The sequence below is a fragment of the Hemicordylus capensis genome, chromosome 5, assembly GCF_027244095.1.
Source record: "Hemicordylus capensis ecotype Gifberg chromosome 5, rHemCap1.1.pri, whole genome shotgun sequence".
In the NCBI taxonomy this organism is placed as follows: Eukaryota; Metazoa; Chordata; class Lepidosauria; order Squamata; family Cordylidae; genus Hemicordylus; species Hemicordylus capensis.
The window spans coordinates 179,927,181-179,947,010 of record NC_069661.1 but is presented as its reverse complement, the minus strand read 5'-3'; the positions used below and the strand labels follow the sequence as shown (position 1 = coordinate 179,947,010).

The 19,830-nt window shown below is 42.6% G+C and overlaps 1 long non-coding RNA gene across 3 annotated transcripts in view; it reads left to right on the top strand.

Annotated features, from left to right (window-relative positions):
• Positions 1–19,830, top strand: part of LOC128325871 (uncharacterized) — a 46,334-nt gene that overhangs the window by 17,637 nt on the left and 8,867 nt on the right. The gene's annotated exons all lie outside the window — the stretch shown is intronic.

The following is a 19,830-nucleotide window of genomic DNA, read 5'->3' as shown; positions in this document are numbered from 1 at the left end:
TTCATGCTAGGGATCATTAGGAAGGGGATTGAAAATAAAAATGCTAATATTATAATTCTCTTATACAAATCTATGGTGAGGCCACATTTGGAATACTGCATGCAGTTCTGGTCACAGTCCCACATTGTAGAACTGGAAAAGGTGCAGAAAAGGACAACTCCAGTGGCCTGGAGCGCTTTCCTTAAGAGGCAAGGCTACAGTATCTGAGGTTTTTTAGTTTGGAAAAGAGGTGACTATGGGGAGACATGATAGAAAAGTATAAAATTATGCATGGAGTAGAGAGAGTGGGCAGAGATATTTTTTTCTTCCTCTCTCACAGCCCTAGAACCAGGAGTCATCCCATGAAACTGAAGGCTGGGAAAGTGCTTTTTTGGAGGAAAGTTCATTGGGACACTCATGGAACTCTCACATCACATCTAGTTGGGCCCTGATATACTGGCCATTTTGATGTTTTTGTAATTTGAGTTTCTACAGACTTCATTAAAATCACATTTTGCATCTTTGGTTTTGAGAGAGAGAGAGAGAGAGATCTAATTTGCAGGATGCCCTTTCCCCAAGGACCAGATTCTGAGGTGATTTATAGCGCAATCATGTTGAAAATGGCATAGGCAGACAATGAAAGGCTTGTTGCCAATTTAAGCGGTTATGGATCCATTTGCTTATTTTACTGAGTAGGCGTCTTTTCGTAAGCTGTTTTTCATAAGCTGTTTGAATAATCTTGAATATTGGTCAGCTGCTATAGCTTTCCAATCTGTGCCTCTCTGTGAAATAAATGTTTGTGTGGCCCTTCATACGTGATGCTGCATATTCCTTTTCCAAAGATGATAACTGGTGTAGTAAAGAAGTTCTCTATGTATGTAGTAGCTCTAAAATGAAAGACTTGATTTTCCAGTGAGTTACATGTTCTGGGAAGAAGAAGGTGAGGCCTGCTCATTAAAAATAATGACTCACTAGGAGAAGTCCTAGTAGGGCCCTGTGGAACAATAGATAATAAATACTTTGCTGGATAACCACAGCCTCACCTCTACTGTGCCCTTTGCTATCAGTTCGCTCCTGCCCTAACCTATCCTTCTAACTCATTCATTAAGTTCTGTCTTGCCCACTTCACCTTTAGCCACTCTGAGTGTAATATAAGCCTTCTGGCACTTCTGCATTCAGAATGAGACCTGCTTAGCCACTACTGCCATTTCAGGAACAGTAAACAGCAATAGCAGAGAAGGCAGATTATGATTTTCATGCTGCTGTGCTAATGTTTGGCAAATAAGTTATGGCAAATAAGGAACAGCAGATAAGCATTGATGTGTTTGTACTTGAAGCAAAAGTCAAAATGGCATGCAACACACAACACACACACACCTCTCCTCTGGGCAGTTCTTCTATGGAAAGCCGTTTATGGCATAAAAATTAGTCTCCATAAAGCACAAAATCTAAACTAGTATATAGGTCACAAGCTGCTGTACTAGGCCAAACTATTTTTTTTTTTTAAATTATAGACTTGGATTCCACTTTTTGAGCAGTCTACAGCAACTCACAGTTTTCACAGAACACAATTCCACTATTAAACTCTCCAACATAAATGTGAAACAAATGTGTACACAAGGAGAGATGGAAAGGAGGAGGAGAGAAGAGGGGAATAGACTGAAAAACAGTCTGCAGCGTAATTTTTCTACAGTTCTTGCATATTGTATCATGAGCAGGACTCTCTCTCTTCTTGTGGGCCAACCTGCCACACCATAGGCAGTCTTTTGCATCCGTGGTTTGCAGATAGGGATGAGCCCTGTCCCTGCTGGCATCTGGCGATTTTGTTGTTGTTGTTGTTGGAATCTGGGTTTATTTGTATGTGTCATTGGGGGTGACTTTGTCAGATGTGGGGGAAATGTCTACTATGTCAGATGTGGGGGACATGTCTGGGGCCATGAGGCATGGCCCCTGAGGGCCCAAGTTCTTTGAACCCATTCGCCCACTGGTGGATCTGCCCCTGCACAGTGCCCTGAAAATAGTTATTCCCCACTCTGTGGGGACACCATGTAGAGACAGCACAGAGCCTGGACACCATGTTGAGTCAAAACAGAAACTTTTATTTTCTCTTCCCAGACCTTTCCTTCTCCCTACACAGTGCTACTTAGTGGCCCTGAACTATGTACAACTATTACCACAGGCAGCTTACCAATTAAAATTCTAAAAGCAATAATAAATAATAGAACAATTACAATAAGCAACATTTATTAATTACAATAAATAAATGCACAGCAAGATAAAAGAGCAGCTGTTCAAGACCATTTCTGTCATAGATTAAAAGGCAGGGAAATAAAAAGGCCTTTGCCTGGCACAAAAATGATTTCAAAGTAGGTGCCAGCTGAGCCTCCTGTGGAGGCCACAACTGAGAAGGCCTCCTCCATGGTCACTTCCACCTCATTTTATGCCTCCTTCTTTAGGATCTCTTCAGTGGAGGAGAGTCAGTTCAACTGATTCATTAATACTGTTTCCTAACCTGCCTCTCCGTTAGCTAAACTGTCTGATAGATGCCAAGGGCGACAATAGCATCAGTGGCTACAAATTTGTGCACAATTGTGGTGTGTCCCCTTGAAAGTAATGGGGTGCAAGTCTGTAACTGAATGCAGGACTACAGTTGGAATTTGCAATGGAACAATCAGGATCCTATTTTGCAAATAGCAAAGTTGAATACCATACATATGGTAGAATTTGACAAATATTTAAATATTAAAAGGTGAAGCCTTGGACCCATAATTATAATAAAAGGACAGATATTCTGTCAAAATAGAACTGAAATGGAAAATTAGTTTCCTGAAAAAGGAAAGAGCATCTGTCTTTTTCAGTCAGAATGACTCACAGATCATGTTTTCCACAGCACAATCAGTCCAACTGAATTTTCTGTTACAGATCATCAACCCACATCGTTTCACTTCTTTGGATGGATTCACAAAACTGTTTTTTTCCAACCATGAAGTGACTTTTTAAAAACAGCCTCTAAGGAGTCCAGTTATGATCCTGTAAGCATACTAAGGTTTGGGGGTTAATTACGTGGTGGAACAAATGTATGTGGTAAGCTTGTGTTCGCAGTTATGTGAATAGGTGATTGCATCACCATATACATGCCTGACAAATCCCAGTTTTTCAAAGAACAATGACTTTCTCTTGCATTGTTGACCTGTGAAGTCTTTGTAGAGGCACAGTACACAGTGTCTGAACACACTTAAAATTGTGACTTGGGCTCATGGTATTATGACTTGATAGTTGTTTCATTATGTATGATCGTGTCAGCTGACTTGCACTTCTTTGGGAGGATTTAGCAGGCTAAGGTTTTAATTAATTACTTAATTAATTAGTGAAATATATTTCCATTATCCTGTACAGCCAGTGAATTCCAGGTCAATATTATTATTATTTAGGTTGATATTGTTTAGAATTTTTAAGAATATATTTGTATCTCTTTTCAACTAATAATGTTCTCAACATGGTTTACACAGCAAAGGAACAAAGAGAAAGCTAAAAAGAAACACAAGGGAGGTACCAGCAACAGCCAGCAAGAGACACTCTGCTGAGTCTAATAGGAATAGTTGTTCTGCCCCAGTTAAATATAAGAAAGCCACTATTTTCAAATGTGTCTCTTTGCCCAGTTAGCTGAGTATCCTGCCAGTTCATATATGTTCGTTCAAGGTCATGTAAACAGCCCTCAGTATTTATCTATTCAATTTATTTATTTGATTTCTATATTCACATGGAACCAGTTCATTTCAAATGATATCAGTATGTGTTCATTCCTCCATCGAATATGTACTGAATAAATCTCAGTGATCAATTTTTCTGAAAGCTTATTGAACCATTTTACAATGTCCAGATCCACACAGACCTCAGCATGGAGTGTCTAAGGGGTGGAAAGGCAAAACATTATTATGTTCAAGTGGCAGGCTGCCTAAGCTACTGGCCAGCTGTGTGGCACAAACCAAAAATGTAGGAAATCAACCTTTCCCTGAAGACATTGCAGAGAACTAGCCATGCAGACTGCTGAATCTGTGCTGATCTTGCAGTCTGTATAGACTGGTGTGTTGCCAGTGTGAACAGAAGCACATTGCATATGTGTTTGCTGAACCAATCAATCCTGCCTCCCCTAAGTGAGAATAGTGCAGATGTTCTTTATGTGCCCTGGTCCCAGATTATCCATCATGTGGCAAACACATTGCGTTTTTTGTCAGGCCCAGTGGAAGGAGTTCCATTGCAGTTTCTTCAAACACCAGGTTGCTCCTCCTCAAATTGGGGTGAAGATAAGCTCCAACATGGGCTCTTTCCATATGACCTGGGTCTCTGTATGTTATCTTTGCTCCCTCCCTGAAAAAATAATGTGAAAGGGAGACCTATTTTAGCAATGCCAAAATAAGTTTAAATAAAACACACAATGAAATCAGTTCATGTATTGTTTGAGTGTCTCAAATCCCTTTTCCTTATCAGTATTTGAACCCACAGACAGATGGAACTGAACAGATAGTGTTTGAGCTGATGTACGGGGTGAAAGATCAATTAATAAGACAGCAAACTGTCTGATTCCAAATGCCCAGGAACACTGTGACTCAAGAGAGCCACGTTTTGTGATCTCACAGTCTTTTTGTCAATAGAAAAATATTCCTGGAACACTGATGAGTGTTCTGAGAATTTGAAATCTAAGCAGAGTTCTCTGTTTATCTCTATTTTTATCCATCATTGACAGAGACTCTTCAGCTGCAGGCAAGCAGGCAGATAAAAGAATTCAACAATACAAAGTACAGGCTGATCTGCCCTTTGTAGATAGCCTGAGTTTGTCTTAAGCTCATTGTCAAAATATCTACAAGCTATGTGTTGCTTAAATATTCACATGGTTAACTAAGCATGAATATTAACTTCTATGTGTAACTGTACATATGTTCAGTTTAGAATTGAATTTGAGTTCGGGACTGTTCAAATGCAGGTACAAAATAGGAAGTATACTGCTGAACACAATGTGTGAATAACTGTGCATGCATACAGATCTGTGAGCACTTACACAGATTGTAAGTACATTGAACGTAACATATGAATAGGGCTATAGATACCCCTTAATCTGTGAAAATCAACAGGTTGCAGTATAATCCCAACCATGTTTATTCAAAAGTCCCTTTAATCTCAGTGGGATCTACTTCCAGGTAACTGTGTTAAGTTCAGCCATAAATATTTTATAGCCCAATCCTTACTCAGAAGAAAGTGATTATGTTCACTGGGATTTATTCCCTAGCTGTTCCCTTTGTTTCAGTTTCTAATTCATATTGAATTGCATGTCAGTCTGAAATCTATATAAACTTTTTACAGTGTATTTTTGAAGCTAAAATTATTTGATTTAACCCCTGTATGATTCACTAGTGCTGGCTTCACAACAATATTTTGCATTATGCCAAGACTCCCTTCTGTACATTCTGAGTCACAAAAAATAAATAGCTGGAACTGAATATAATTTAAATATAGTGGTTCAATATCTAATGGCAGCTACTATATATTAATATTTATTTCCATTTACTGCCCATCTTGTCCCAAGACAATGTGAGAAGCATCCATGGGTTGTATCCTAAGAAAGTTTGGATTCCTAAGTCCTATTGAAATTAGTGGAATTCAATTTAGTCACATCTGATTTGTCTCATTGATATAAATGGTGCTTAGCCATCTTAGGATACAATTTCATAGTTGCGAGAGAATCAAAACCTAAGGATGAATTTATGTAATTTTTTAAAAGGGAAATTCTCATGATGCAGAAAAAATATATAATGGCTGACATGGTCCTCAGCCCTTTGAGAATGGAGCAAGAGCTCTGTCCTCATCAGTAAACAAATTGTCTGTGAAACTTGCCCCACAACTTATGGGGAGAGGAGAGGAAAACAATTTTTCCTTCTCTCCCCTCTCCCCCAAAGCCCTATTTGCATACAGAAATATGTCTGTGACAGCTGCGCAGCTCTCAGAGACATACTCCAGGGTGCTTTCCAGATTACACGCAACAGCAGTGGTAAAATGCTTCGGCTTGGCAGGATCATATTTAAAACGACCCCTCAAATCTTAAACTCCTACAATGGAAAAATTCAGCTACTTTTTTACAATGCACATGCAATGTTGTAGCACTATAACACAAAAATAAAAGCCGAAAGAAGGCATCAGAATTGTGAACAGCACCTTGCTGTCAGTGCAGGGACTGCGGTGTCACAACACAGGCAGTACGGAAGCACAGTTAGCAGATACGTAGTGACCCTGTTGTAGGGTTTAATCTAGAAAGTGCCCTGGATGCAAAATGGGATTTTGTGGAAAGGCGAGAGAAAAGAAAATAGCATCTCCCTCCCCCTCTGTACACACTGTCTTGTGAGGCAAGGCTCACACAGCTAGTTTACTGTGCCTTTGCAAAGATGGAGCTCTTGGTCCCGCCTCATCAGGCTGAGCAATTGTAATGTCATTGATAAAACCATCAATATGTTTTCATTGAAAAATAAGCTACAATTAATGCATGTGGAAGGATCAAACTGAAAGCAGTACATGTAACATAATTTAAAAACAAACAAACCCTGTGAGGAGCTGAGTTTCGTTGGTAGAGTGGTGCGAGGAAGAAGGGATGGCACAAACCCTTTCCCTCCAACTGTTTTTCTGTACAAAAGCATTCCATCCAACTGCTTTTCCACTCATGGGCCAGCAGATACCCATATCATTTCTTCCATGAGCAAGTAAGCAGCTGAAAGTGGCAATTCTGAGCAGAAATGTGTTCAGAGAGAAGAGGTTTACGCAACCCCTTCACTCACCATTCCTCTGCTGACGCTTGCAACATCCTGTAACTGCTTTTCATTAAAAACAAACTAACAAACAACAACAGGAGGCAGTTTATTTAGGTATTTATTTATTATTTTTCCATTTATATCCCACTCTTCCTCCAAGCAGCTCAGAGCAGTGTGCATCGTTATTTTTATCCTCACAGCAACCCTGTGAGGTCAGTTAGGCTGAAAGATACATGACTGGCCCGGAGTCACCCAGTGAGTTTCATGGTTGAATGGGGATTTGAACTTGGGTCTTACTGGTCCTAGCCCAACACTCTAACCACTATGCTATGCTGGTGAAAAATATTTGCTATGTAATGTCAAATTTGGTCTTAAGATTCCTCTGTTAAAGAAATGATCATGCATGTTATCCCTATATATCAAGATGCTGAGAAAATTAACTGAGATCAGTGAGGTAGCGAAGTCCATGCTATCCCTATGCACATTACAGTAGAAGTACAAAAAGAGGGGGGGGGAGCAGAAACATGGGTGATTTGCACTTCCTTGTCACAATATCGTGTGACATGCTAAAGGGACCTGGGTTGGTCTACTGAACCCCTTTTAAAGCTATATCAGCACAGCTGCTTCCATGCAGCGCTGATGTTTATGCTGATGCCTGCTAGTTAAAACAGGAGACCAGGGAATTAATTAGGACCAGCACAGACAGCAGTCAGAAGATGGATGTCCGAAAGATTATTGCACAAGCATCTGCACAATGTTGCACATCTGTTATCTAGATCCCCCCCCCCCCCGTTGTTCCAGCTTGGATCACATGGCCAGAAATCCACAGTGGAAACTGTTGTCTTGGACACTTGCCTGATTGTGGAGCACAGACAAAGTGTATGTCACTCTTTACCTTTGGGGGACATAATGGAGGAAACTGCATTCTGGGTGTGCCCTTTTGATTCAAAGCGACTGACCGATCCCTTCCATTTTTTCAGAGGCATGAGGCCTAGGAGCAGGAGCAGATCAGTGCCTCTGTGCACTTGCAGGAAAGGCAACAAATGCTGTCCCTGTTATGTACACCCTACTCCCTTTCTTTCCCCGTTCTATAAAAGCAGAGGGCAGAAGGGCATCTTGCCACTTTGCTGGTGCTGCATTAATCCACTGCCTGATGCAACTGCCTCACTTTGCCTCATGGAAGGGCCGCCCCTGCCTAGGAGATAGTTTCCTTCATCTTTATTTTCTATGCAGTGACAGACACATAAGTAAGAATCCACCTGAGCTTGTCAGTGGCAATTTTCTTGCAGGCAGGGGTGCACTTACCCCTGGACTTCTGGGCAGAGGTCCAGGGCCTCCACACGCCCTGGGGTTCCCCAAATTCTCTTTAGTTTGTCCTGGGTGATGTGGTTGCTGTACCACAGGCCTGCCCCACACTGTGCAGCCAAGTGTGATTATGACCTGCACCGGGTGCTTTAGAGTCAGAGGGGGGAGTGGGGGAAAGAAATATGTGCGGTGGGAATATGTTAAATTGCATATTGAAATGTTTCTGCTAATGCATATTTGCATAAATATACCTGTTTTATATTCTTACATTCTTGTGAGTTCAGTTGCTGTTTGTGTTCTCAAGAAGCCACGTGTTAAAAGTACTGCTTGTGTCACAGTCTGTGTGTGTAGGAGATGATGCTTAACTTGTAGTGGGTGGGTGGGTGGGGGGCTCCAAAGGCCTTGAGGTCCAGGCTCCAAAATTACCTAGGTGCACCTCTGCTTGCAGGACAAAGCATGTAGAAAGTAAGCGAGAATGCCCCAGGCTCTCAGTGAGACATGGAATTATGATGAAATTGTGGTTTTTTTCTTTGTGATGATGGACAGAAAGGAGGAAAAGACAGATAGACATGGAAACCCAGTTGCGATAATACAAAATTTGTCTAAAGCAGATTGAAAGCACATTTCTGCGACTTAAGTAGCTTTCACATGCCTTGCTGGAAAGTAGAAATACTCAAGACAGGCTATAGGATACTTGCAATGAAGATTTGAGTCTAGGGTCTCATTTTCCATCCTTCTCCGAGACTGACATTCAGTAGGGAGGTAGATTTATTTGTTTGTTTTGCTTGTTCATTTATTTATTATTTCATTTTTATTTTATACCACCCAATCAAAAAATGGCTCAGGGCAGTTCACAGTTTAGATGTCTGGCTGAGCTGAGTCTTTGCTTAATGAAGGCCTAGAAGTTTCAAAAGTGATGCTTAATTAGGAGGCTTGTCTTGCTCCCAGTTGGGCCTACAGGAGAATGGGAGTGAACAATGTTTAATTTGGATACACCCCCCACAAATATAAACACAAATATTAACTATAAATATTCATCTGTATCCTTGTAGGCATCTGGCAACTCCAAGAGATGGAGAAAGACTTGCAAGTCATACTTTATGGTTCAGTACAAAAATGGAATTAAACTGTATTTATTAAATTATGTATATATCACTTGTAAATTAATAGTTTACAATATAATATGAAAATAACTCCACCAACAAAATAAAAAGAGCCATGGACATCAGACAAAAGTCTGATAGAAGATATGCGCTCTAGGCTTCTTCTGTGAAAAACATCACTGAGGAAGCCTTGCTCAGCTCTTCAGAAAGGAGGTTCATAAATGTGGTGCAACAGCTGTAAAAGCCCAATTTCTGGCCATGACTGTCTAGGCTCACCATAAAGATGGCAGCCTGCATGTTTCACAGTGTTATGCTGGTGATTCAAGTTGGTCACAGAGATGCACCTAGGTAATTTTGGAGTCTGGACCTAAAAGTCTTTGGATGGCCCCCCTCCCCTGCAAATTAAGCATCATCATGCCTGGCCATGCAACCACACCATACGGGATAGACTAAAGAGGATTTGTGGGTCCCTAGGGATTGTGGAGGCCCTGGAATTTGTCCCGGAAGTCCAGGAGTAAGAGTGCCTCTGGCTGGTCCGCACTGCTCCAGACACCCAGGGAAGCACTGGTGCTCAAATAATTCTGCACCTGCACTTTGGGAGCAGAACCTACATAATTGGCTGATTGGAAAAACTGATGTAACACTGCAAAACATGTGGTCCATTATAACCTGTTGACTGGACCTCAACTGAGTTTTTAGATATATAATTACACATATATCCTGCTTCTCTTTCATCATGGAGCTGGACATGGTAGTCAGTCATGCAGGTAGTGACACTTAGGCCTGCTTAGTTTCACCAAGCTGTCTTTCTCGTGTGTTCTCAGACCATGACCTGGAACCCTGTAATGTCTTCTATTGTGCAGGAAGTCAATGTGATCTCCTTTTGGCTTTCATATATACATAGCTGTCAAAAAATTCTATAACAAATGACTCAGGTTTGATGACTAAACGCTGCAGAGTCATGCCTGCTTACTTTCAAGCCCAATGTCAGTTTGCCTGAGAAAAAAAGCTGTTTGATTTCATACACATGCGAGTGAGATCAGAATAGGTGATATGGTGTCATCTGTCTTTAGCAAGTCATGTTCTGTATATAAACAATTGGGTCATAGAGAGTGTGATGATTTGGTCATGCACTAATTCATTGCCTTCTGCCAGAACAGGAAGGTGGATGTGAAAATACAGTTTCCTGCAGATTAAAGCACATCCTCTACTCAGGCAGTTTATAAAATACTATCTAAAATAGTAATTTGCTGTGTAGGATGCTGCTATTACATTTGCATCATTGAACTGCTTATTGATTACTGAAACAAGATTTTTTATTTTAAAAAAGCTAGCATTCTGCTTTTGAGGTCAACTTATTCTTTATTTCTAAAACAGCTGGAAATGTTATGATCCTTAGGGATTCATAATTGAAGCACCGGTGGGTGAGAGGAAGGAACACAGTCACAAAACAAACTCACAATATTCATCTCCTCCCTCCCCAAACCAGGAATATACTGCAACATTTCATTGCGGATGTATACTTGTCTTTACTTAGAGACTTTTGTACCTTAAAATTTGAAAATACAAGGCAAATCTACATGGTACTTTTGCAGCTGCTGGTGATGAAATGTAGTACAAAAATGCAGGTGGAGATGAAGTTTCTTCAACGTTAATATTCGCTAGAATAAACTGTACTGAATCAAGCTCATGACAAACCACTTTTTCATGCTTGATAGAATATATTCACAATAAACGTGTGTGTGTGTGTGTGAGAGAGAGAGAGAGATGTGCATTTATCTATCTTTTGAGTGCTTACTTTTTATGGTGTTACTTTTTTATGGTGAAGATTGGTTTGGTTCCAACTGCTGCTCTTTCAGTTTACCTTAATTAAAAGTTTCACACGGATGAGTCTTTATTTGACCTTCTAGTCTGAAACTGTTAAGTTTGTATATCTTCCTCCTCAAACCATAAATCAGCCTGTAATGAAACCCAGGTTTTATGAAATCCAAGTTTGCCAAGGGATTCAGCTTTCTCAGTTGTTTGGCAGTCTTTTTTTGAAAGTTGATGCAAATATTTCATACATCTCTTAAAAACAATTTGCTTTCCCTTCTCTCCTCTCCCATATTAACTTCATGTTTCTGAGATTTTAAAGGCCCCATCTATGCAACGTTAATAAGAGAGAGGAAAAAAGAATCACCAAAATGATGGAACTATCATTTATTTCAATGCTACACATAAGATACTGTATATTCAGAGATCCATGTGGACAGAGACACACAGAGGACTCTTGATCTTGAACCTTGAGTTGCTGCACTTATTTCAATGGTAGGGCCCAGAAGTGCACTTAGGTAATTTTGGAGTATGAATCTAAAGGCCTTTGGACGCCCCACTCCCCCACCTGCAAGTTCATCATCATCCGCCCCCCCCCCACACACCATGATATATGCAGTATTTGGTATTTTATTTTTTTTAGGATTTGGGGGCCCCCTGAGGGTGTGGAGGTTCTGGACTTTGGACCGGAAGTCCAGGAAGGAGCAAGAGTGCCTCTGGTAGGGCCGCATCTATATGTGCATTTGCTCATAGAGAATTGGGTTCCCTTCACTGGAATATATTAGAATGCCTTACAGATGGAAGAATGCCACACACATTTCTGGAACTCTGTAGTCTTGAGCAATCAGCATAGTATCTGGGTAGCCTGTGTATTCATTCGTTTTCCCTAATGAAGCAAACAACAGAATAGGGTGTTTTTCGTCTGAAAAAATGTTGCTAGGTCTAAACATCTCCACCAAACATCTCCACCTGGGTCCCAGACCCATTCTGAATCAGGGGGCCATATAACTGCTAACAGCCAAAATGTAAATAGATAGGAGATCCTATGTTAGAGCTCCAACATCTCATCAATAAATGTCTCATCTACCTTACAGGTTTGCAGATACGTTACACATCCCGATTTGAGCTGCAGTTTATTTTACAGCAAATTATGTGAAGTGCGATGGCACAGTTATGTGTTGCAGCACATTAATATACTCAGGGTTTCCATATCAGTCTTTATTTTGGCTTAATTCAGCCCATGCTGAGGGTATTGCATTAAGAAGAGCAGCTTCTTAGAAGAGCATGGACTTTAGTTCTATGCTGTATTCTGCTGTCTACACAGCAAAACTAAACTAGAAGTAGGAGTTCTGTTATGTAACGTAAGATCTCTTTTTTCATATAATTTAGCCATTTGGATTGGTGGGGTGGGGGGCTTAGCCCTTCCAGCTTAAATTCAATAATCAAACTGCAATTAGCCGTAGAGGAGAGTTTAGGGACAGAACCTTTGTGCTGAATAAGTGCACCCCACCGCTCTTAAATGGAGACCCCCGCCGCCTTCAAACCGCCCCGGTACAGGCCCTTGCTGTGGTTGGGAAATATTAGGAATGGCTGTGCACACACACACCCTGCCCCTGCAATGCCATGGCTGTGATCCAAACAAGGGGTGACTCTTTTTTGAACAAAGAAAAAGATATTGGGAGTTCCACATCACATTTGGTTTGGCCCTCACAGACATTCACGTGCACTCAAATGCACACAGATGTATTTTTGTACACATGGTGCTCCCATCCGTTTCTAGAAATGTGAACAGACAGATCAGGTCTCTGGATCAAAGTCAATCTGAATGAAGGAGTTCCAGGCATGCACTGGAGCCATTCACTCATCTCTGAGGTGTCATTGTTTTTGTCCTTTAAAAAACTGTTTTGCCAGCAGTTTTGGTTTCTTAATTTGTCTAGATCTGTCATGAGATTGGTTTGTACTGGAGAAAATCTTTGCGGAGAGAGAAAACCATTCTAGTTCACACAAATGAATAAAATGCCATAGAACATTTACTCTCTTGATTTTTTTTAAAATTAAAGATGTCTCCCAAACGCCTTCAAATATTTCCCATGCATGATGGCCTCTCAAAATTAACAGTAATGATGCAAGATAAGTTTCCCATGGATTTTGCCTCATGTTCTCTCTGACGATCACAGCAAAAAATCTGAGGTGGGATGTATCATGTAGTGTACTTTCAGGGTCCTATTCACCAAGCTGCACTGCTGTGCATGGTCCATTCATTTCCATATGGATGGGTGTGCCCTTTGAAATTAGTTGAAGATACACAAATTGCACTTGCAGTGAACTGATGCACAACCTTAAGGAAAGGGCTCATTCTCTGTGATGCACAGGATAAGCCAACTAAATCCACACTCGGGACTTATTCTCACAAGCATGTGTCATAATCTACTGTTTGAAGGTACAGTAAATCATCAGTCATTCCTAATCAGGCGAAAATGTGTGCAGTGCAATCACCATGGGGTGGCCAGCGTTAAACTAAAATCAAAGATCCTGTTACTGAATATATGAGATATGAGATTAATTGTGCTGGAGGGACAGATGGAAATAATTACACAGGCTAGTAGCGGGGGGGGGGGGGGGCGAGGGGGACTGCTGAAATTACAATACTGCTTTTTGTTTCAAGGGCAAGCTTTGTTTAGACCTCTCTGTGCACACAACGGACAAACCAATAACCTGCAATTAATCATATCGCCTAACACATTTTTATTGTAATTTCAGTCATCAAAATAATGGAGAAATAATCATCTGGATCAATAATCCTATAACAGGATGACAGTTAATGTAGCTAAAATGATACTGAGCCAGCCTGATTAAGTATGACATACAGAGCATTGGCAGTAGTTTCTGTGGAGGAGAACTGAATAGTCACTTGGCCTCAGTCCTGAAATCTCATCACTCGTAGGGGACATTCAAATGGAAAATAATAATATCTCTCAACCTGTCCGGCAAATGAAGCACATAAGCATGTGCTTCAATTTAAGGCTGAACAGTCCTAGTGGGCTAAATACTGAAAGCTATAATTGATACACAGATGCCGAAAGCTCAGCTCAGTGCCAAAGGCTACAGTCCTAAAACCCACTTACTCTGCAATGTTGCAATTCACTCCCATTTCAATCTGGTTCCAGGATCATGGTCTAAGTGAAACATTTGCCTTTGGAAGAGTTTCCTAAATTGACTTCAGGTGTTCCATTCAGCATCACACATATGCTCAACACATGCTTACATGCTTGGCTGGAAGTCCTAGAGAGTACTTAACCCCTTGCAGTATTGATCTCCAGTGATACAATCTCAGCTCTTAAAGTCAGAGGGAAAGCAGGAGAGGATAGAAATGATCTCATGTGTTAGTGCTCACACAGCCGGCAGCTAAGAACCCAGCCATATGTTTCACTAGATTCTCTACAAGTGTTCAAAGTTGGTGCTTTCAGGCTGCTAATCTTGTATCTCCCCATCCAGATACCTGTGGTTACATATAAGAGGCTCCTTTCGAGTGTCTGTCCTTTCGAGTCTTTGTCCTTTTGATTTCGAGTGTCTGTCCTTGAGGGTGGGCCTCCAAGATAGGCTGGGGATTCTGCTGATGTACCGACCACCCCGCTGCACTTCAGTCTCCCTACCTGAGCTGGCGGGGCTGGTATCAGAGGTGGCCTTGGGTTCCCCCAAGCTTATTGTTTTGGGGGATTTCAATGTCCATGCTGAGGCCCCCTAGTGGGTGCAGCTCAAGATTTCATGGCCTCCATGGCAACCATGGGCCTGTCTCAATTAGTATCAGGTCCTACCCACATGGCAGGACATACTCTGGATCTGGTTTTTGCCGACCGGGGAATAAATGATCTGGAGGTGGGGGAGTTTGAGATAACTTCCTTGTCATGGACAGATCATCATCTGGTGGGGTTTAGTTTGACTGCTCCGTCTGCCCTCTGCAGGGGTGGTGGACTGATTAGAATGGTCCACCCCCGGAGGCTTATGGATCCGCTTGGATTCCAGAAGGCCCTCGGGGCGTTTCCAGCGTCCAGAGCTGGTGACCCTGTCGAGGCCCTGGTTGATCTCTGGAATGGAGAGACGGCCTAGGCTGTTGACACGGTTGCTCCTAAACGCCCTCTCCGGCTTGGTGGAGCCCATTTGGCTCCTTGGTTTTCCTCGGAGCTTAGGGTGATGAAACAACTCGGGTGATGCCTGGAACAACGCTGGAGGAAGAGTCGTGACGAATCCGACCGAACACGGGCTAGAGCCCATTTTAGGGACTACTCCGTGGTGGTGGGGGCGGCGAAGAAATGCTTTTTCTCCGCCTCCATTGCATCTGCTCAGTGCAGACCAGCGGATCTGTTTTGTGTAGCAAAGACATTGCTGCACACATCTCTCCAGGTAATGGGGGAGGAACCATCCACAGCCCGCTGTGATCAGTTTGTGTGTCACGTTGCGGATAAAGTCACTTGCATCCATGCTGATTTGGACTCCAGAGTTTTGGCAGTTCCGGCAGACGTGCCTTTGATACCATCTGGTCCTATTGTGTTGGATTCTTTTCAGTTGGTGCAGCCTGAGGATGTGGACAAGATCCTGGCCAGTGTGCGGGCGACATCATGTGTTCTTGACCCTTCATGGCTAATAAAAGCTGCCAGAGAGGGTACATGTAGATGGTTGGAGGTGATTATTAATGCCTCATTAAGGGAGGGCAGGATGCCATTGTGCCTTAAGGAGGCAATGGTAAGACCATTGTTTAAAAAGCCCTCCCTTGATTCTTCCAACTCGGACAACTATAACCTTGCCCTTTTGGAGCAAGTTGATAGAGCGTGTGGTGCTGTCCCAGCTGCAGAGGGTCTTGAATGATACAGATTATGTGGACCCTTTTCAATCTGGCTTATGCCCCGGATATGGGACTGAGACTGCCTTTGCTGCTCTAGTGGATGACCTACGCCAGGAACTGGACAGGGGGAGTGCAATACTCCCAAGCTGTGTACCTGCTCCTTCAAGGGGAGTACAACCTCATCCAGAACTGGTAAAATCTCCTTATCCCGATTGGCTCTCCTAATGACCAACATTACCTCTGTCTTGTCCGGATTCAGTTTATTAGCCCACATACAACCCATCACGGCCTCCAGCCCCCGACACAGAACATCCACTGCCTCCTTAGGATCAGGTGATAAGGAGAGATAGAGCTGAGTGTCATTAGTCAGGTAACAACAACTGCCATTTAAGACCAGCTGAGCCAGGGGCGCGAGCCTCTTGGCGTGAGCCTCTGAGCGAGAGCACAAGGGCTCTTGGCCTTGTGGCTCTCAGCCGAGTGGAGAACAGTCGGTGGACTGCAGTAGCCAGAGGCTTGAAGAGTCCCAGCAAGTTTGGTGGACTTCTGAGCAGGAGCACTGATGACAACAGTCCCCCCAATACCTCCCTGGAGTGTTTTTCCTTTTTCTATGTTCTTCTTCTTATTTTCCCCCACAGCAGCATAAAACCTACCAAACTAGCTAAAGCATTGCCCTATTCCAATAAGAGGGAGTTTTTATATTTTGTTATTGGGAAGAGGGAACATCTTTGGCAGGGCATTGATTGTGCTTTTTGCCTCTGCCCCCACCTTCTCCAGTTGTGTATCAACTATGGGACTGCTTTAAAGCTCAGGCTGGGCCACAGGCGCAAGCCTCTTGGCACTCTCTCCTTTTGGCTCTCAGCCTTGGGGCCAACTGCCTCTTCTCAGGAGTCAGCATAAGTCTGTTTGACCCCTAGTTTTGTTAAGTAGCGGAGCTGTGGTTGTTTGGAATGAGGGATGTGTCTGGGAGAGCAGGAAAGTGGGGTTGGTGTGGGGGCAGCAATATCACTGGTAGTGGGCAGAGGGAGATATGGCGGTGGGAGTTGGGCTGGTCATTACAGGGGAAAACGGTCCAGGCAACTGAGGCCTGTTCCTTTTTCTAGCTCTTCTCCCAACCCTGAGAACCCTGGGAGCTCTGAGAACACTCCCTTGAGGATTAGGGTGCTGCTGCTGAATGCCAGGTCAGTTAATGCTAAAACATCTCTCATCCATGATTTGATTGTGGATGAGCATGGTGACCTGGTATGTGTGATGGAGACCTGGTTGGATGAGCTGGGTGGGGTTGGTCTCTCTCAGCTCCAGGTTTCCTGATTGTGCAGCAGCCCCGCCTGGAGGGTCGGGGAGGGGGCGTTGCGGTCATCTATCGAGAGACTTTCCCCATTTCCAGGTGCCCAGTCAGACAATCTCAGAATTTCGAATGTTTGTCCTTGAGGTTGGGCATGTAACATACATACATACATACATACACCAGGGCATGTTGTCCTCCCTACACCTCACAGTGCGGAGAATCTTGTAGTGCCCACTTGATTTTAACCTTTTGTACCTGCTTTTACTAACATAGGTACATAGGTAGCTGCCTTACACTGAGTCAGACCATTGGTCCATCTAGGCCAGTGCAGTCTCCATTGACTGGCAGCAGCTCTCCAAGGTTAAAGGCAGGAGTCTCTCCCAGCCCTACCTGGATATGCCAGGGAGTAAACCTGGGACCTCAGATGCTTTCCCACTGAGCTATGGCCCCATCCTCTAAGGGGAATATCTTGCAGCACTCAGGTGTAATCTAGTAACCTGAGATAGGTGAAGCTGTGTACTATTCAAGCTATTTGCCACCACACATTGTGTGCCACTTTTCAGCTCTTTCTTCTTCAGCTGACATCTGAAAGAATGTTGAGGAAACCATCCATGCCAACAAGGAATCCAGAATGGGTGAGGTGTCACTTCCTGAAGGCTTCTGGGTCAGACTTCTTTTCCAGTCTCAGTAACCAGGAGACAGAACTTGTTACTCCTGGCTACAGACTGCCTTGACTGTGCCCTGTTCCCAGCTAACAAGAGCCAGAACTGATCCTGACATCCCTAGCAGTATTCCAGTTTGCCATGTCTTTGTTGTGGGCATGTGCCCACATGTATAACTTATCTGGGCAAAAATTCAGATCACTAATCCTGGTCTTGTTCCATTCCACAAATAAGAACTACAAGATTAGAAACCTTACAATACATAGGTGTTGTAAGTCCTAAGCCATTCCTATGTGTAAGTACTTGGAAGTACAAAGCGTTACGTGATTTGCTAAGTACAGTGATCATTACTAAAGCATTCAAAATCTTGCTTCTTGTCTGATCAACTGGTGGTAGTCGTCCAATGTAGCAGAGCAGCATTTAGTCTTTCTAACTAAAGTGTTGACATTTATTGTTGGCATGGCATCTGCTATATGGAGAAAACATAAAGACAAGGTAGGAGGAAAAGCTATCTATCTATTATATTTAGACACCATTCAACTGTAAACCCAAAGCAGTTTACAAAAATAATACTAAAAACAAAATCTAAAACAATAAAAACAAAAATAAACACAGAACCTGAAAACCATTAAAACAGCCAGTAAGCTGATACAGAGACAGCAGATGTCAAGAGAAGCAGCAGTTATACATTAAATGCTTGCTGGAAAAGGAAGACTTTAACCTAATGCCTAACCAAATACTAAGAAACTAAAAGGGTATTCCATGGGGGGGGGGGCACTACTTAGAAGGCCCTCTCCCTGGTAGCCACCTGTTGCACCATTCTGGGCAGTGGCATCCAAAGGAGAGCATCCAAAAGTTTTTTTTAAAGAATGGGCAGGAACATATCAGAGAAGACACTCCCATTCCTAAGCCATACTTGTATAAAGCCTTGTATAATCTTAAATATTCCAATAGAAAGGTGGGGTAGAAATGAACTCCTGAAATGAAAGAGGAGTCTTGGGAGATCAAAGACTCTGATAAGGGGGAAATCTTTTCTGGGCCATCTCAGGAAGCAACTAATGAGGCAATCCCTCTTCATCCCCCTTTTGGATGAAAAGAAAGAGATCCTGCTTCCTTTATCCCCTGCACCCAGGAATGTTCCTTGCCAGTTTCTAGATGAAGAAAAAATAGTTTCTCTGCAATCGTAGGTGATCTAAATCTATCATTTACCTTGCATCTCATTCCACCTGGTGATCTGTGTGGTTTAGACATGAGTTGTCCTTGGGGGCTATTATATACTGCAAGCTTTGCATCTCAGGGAAAGAATGTGTGGAATGCTCTGTGCTGAAAGGAAGATGAAAACAGGCCTGCTGTCTAATGTGATAGAGCTCAGGTCTTGGCTAATTAGGAATTTTGAGGAATGAGTTGTGTTGTGATGAAGTGACAGTCAGAAGGAGGCACTGAAGTGGAGGGCCATGTTACCCTGATTTGTCTTCTGAATCATGATTCAAATTAGTAATGACCGTGTACCATATACCGTATTCTGCATTTTTCTTATTGCAGCCTGCTGTACTGGTTTTTTAAGCAAATGACTTAATATCGCCTCCTGAATATCAGTTCCAACAACTTGTCAATACAAGTTCCTGAAGTGATCCTGTGAGCATAGACATGTGGGGAAGTTGCACCAGAATTGGTTATTTTGGTAATAAGAATAAAGAGGAAAATAATAGTCCTTTGGTTCGATAACATCTTCACACTGTGCAGAACTGTGCAAGAAATTATATTAAAAAGAACTCATAGACCTGGCAACACTACACAAGCTTTGCACGATTGCAGTTCTAGGTGGACTTGTCACTGGAAATTGTTGAGCTACAATAGGATGAGGGCCTAAGATTTGGTGTTATATGGTGGAGCATGAGCTATGAGTTGGGTGGCCCTTCCTCTCACTCTACCCAAATATGTACATCTAGAACCTGTTACCAAGGTGGAGGAAGAAGAGGCAGTAATGGGCAGGATGAGGAGCCAGCAGAAGCAAGTGAAGTCACAAATGAGAAAGCATGGGGAAAGGTTC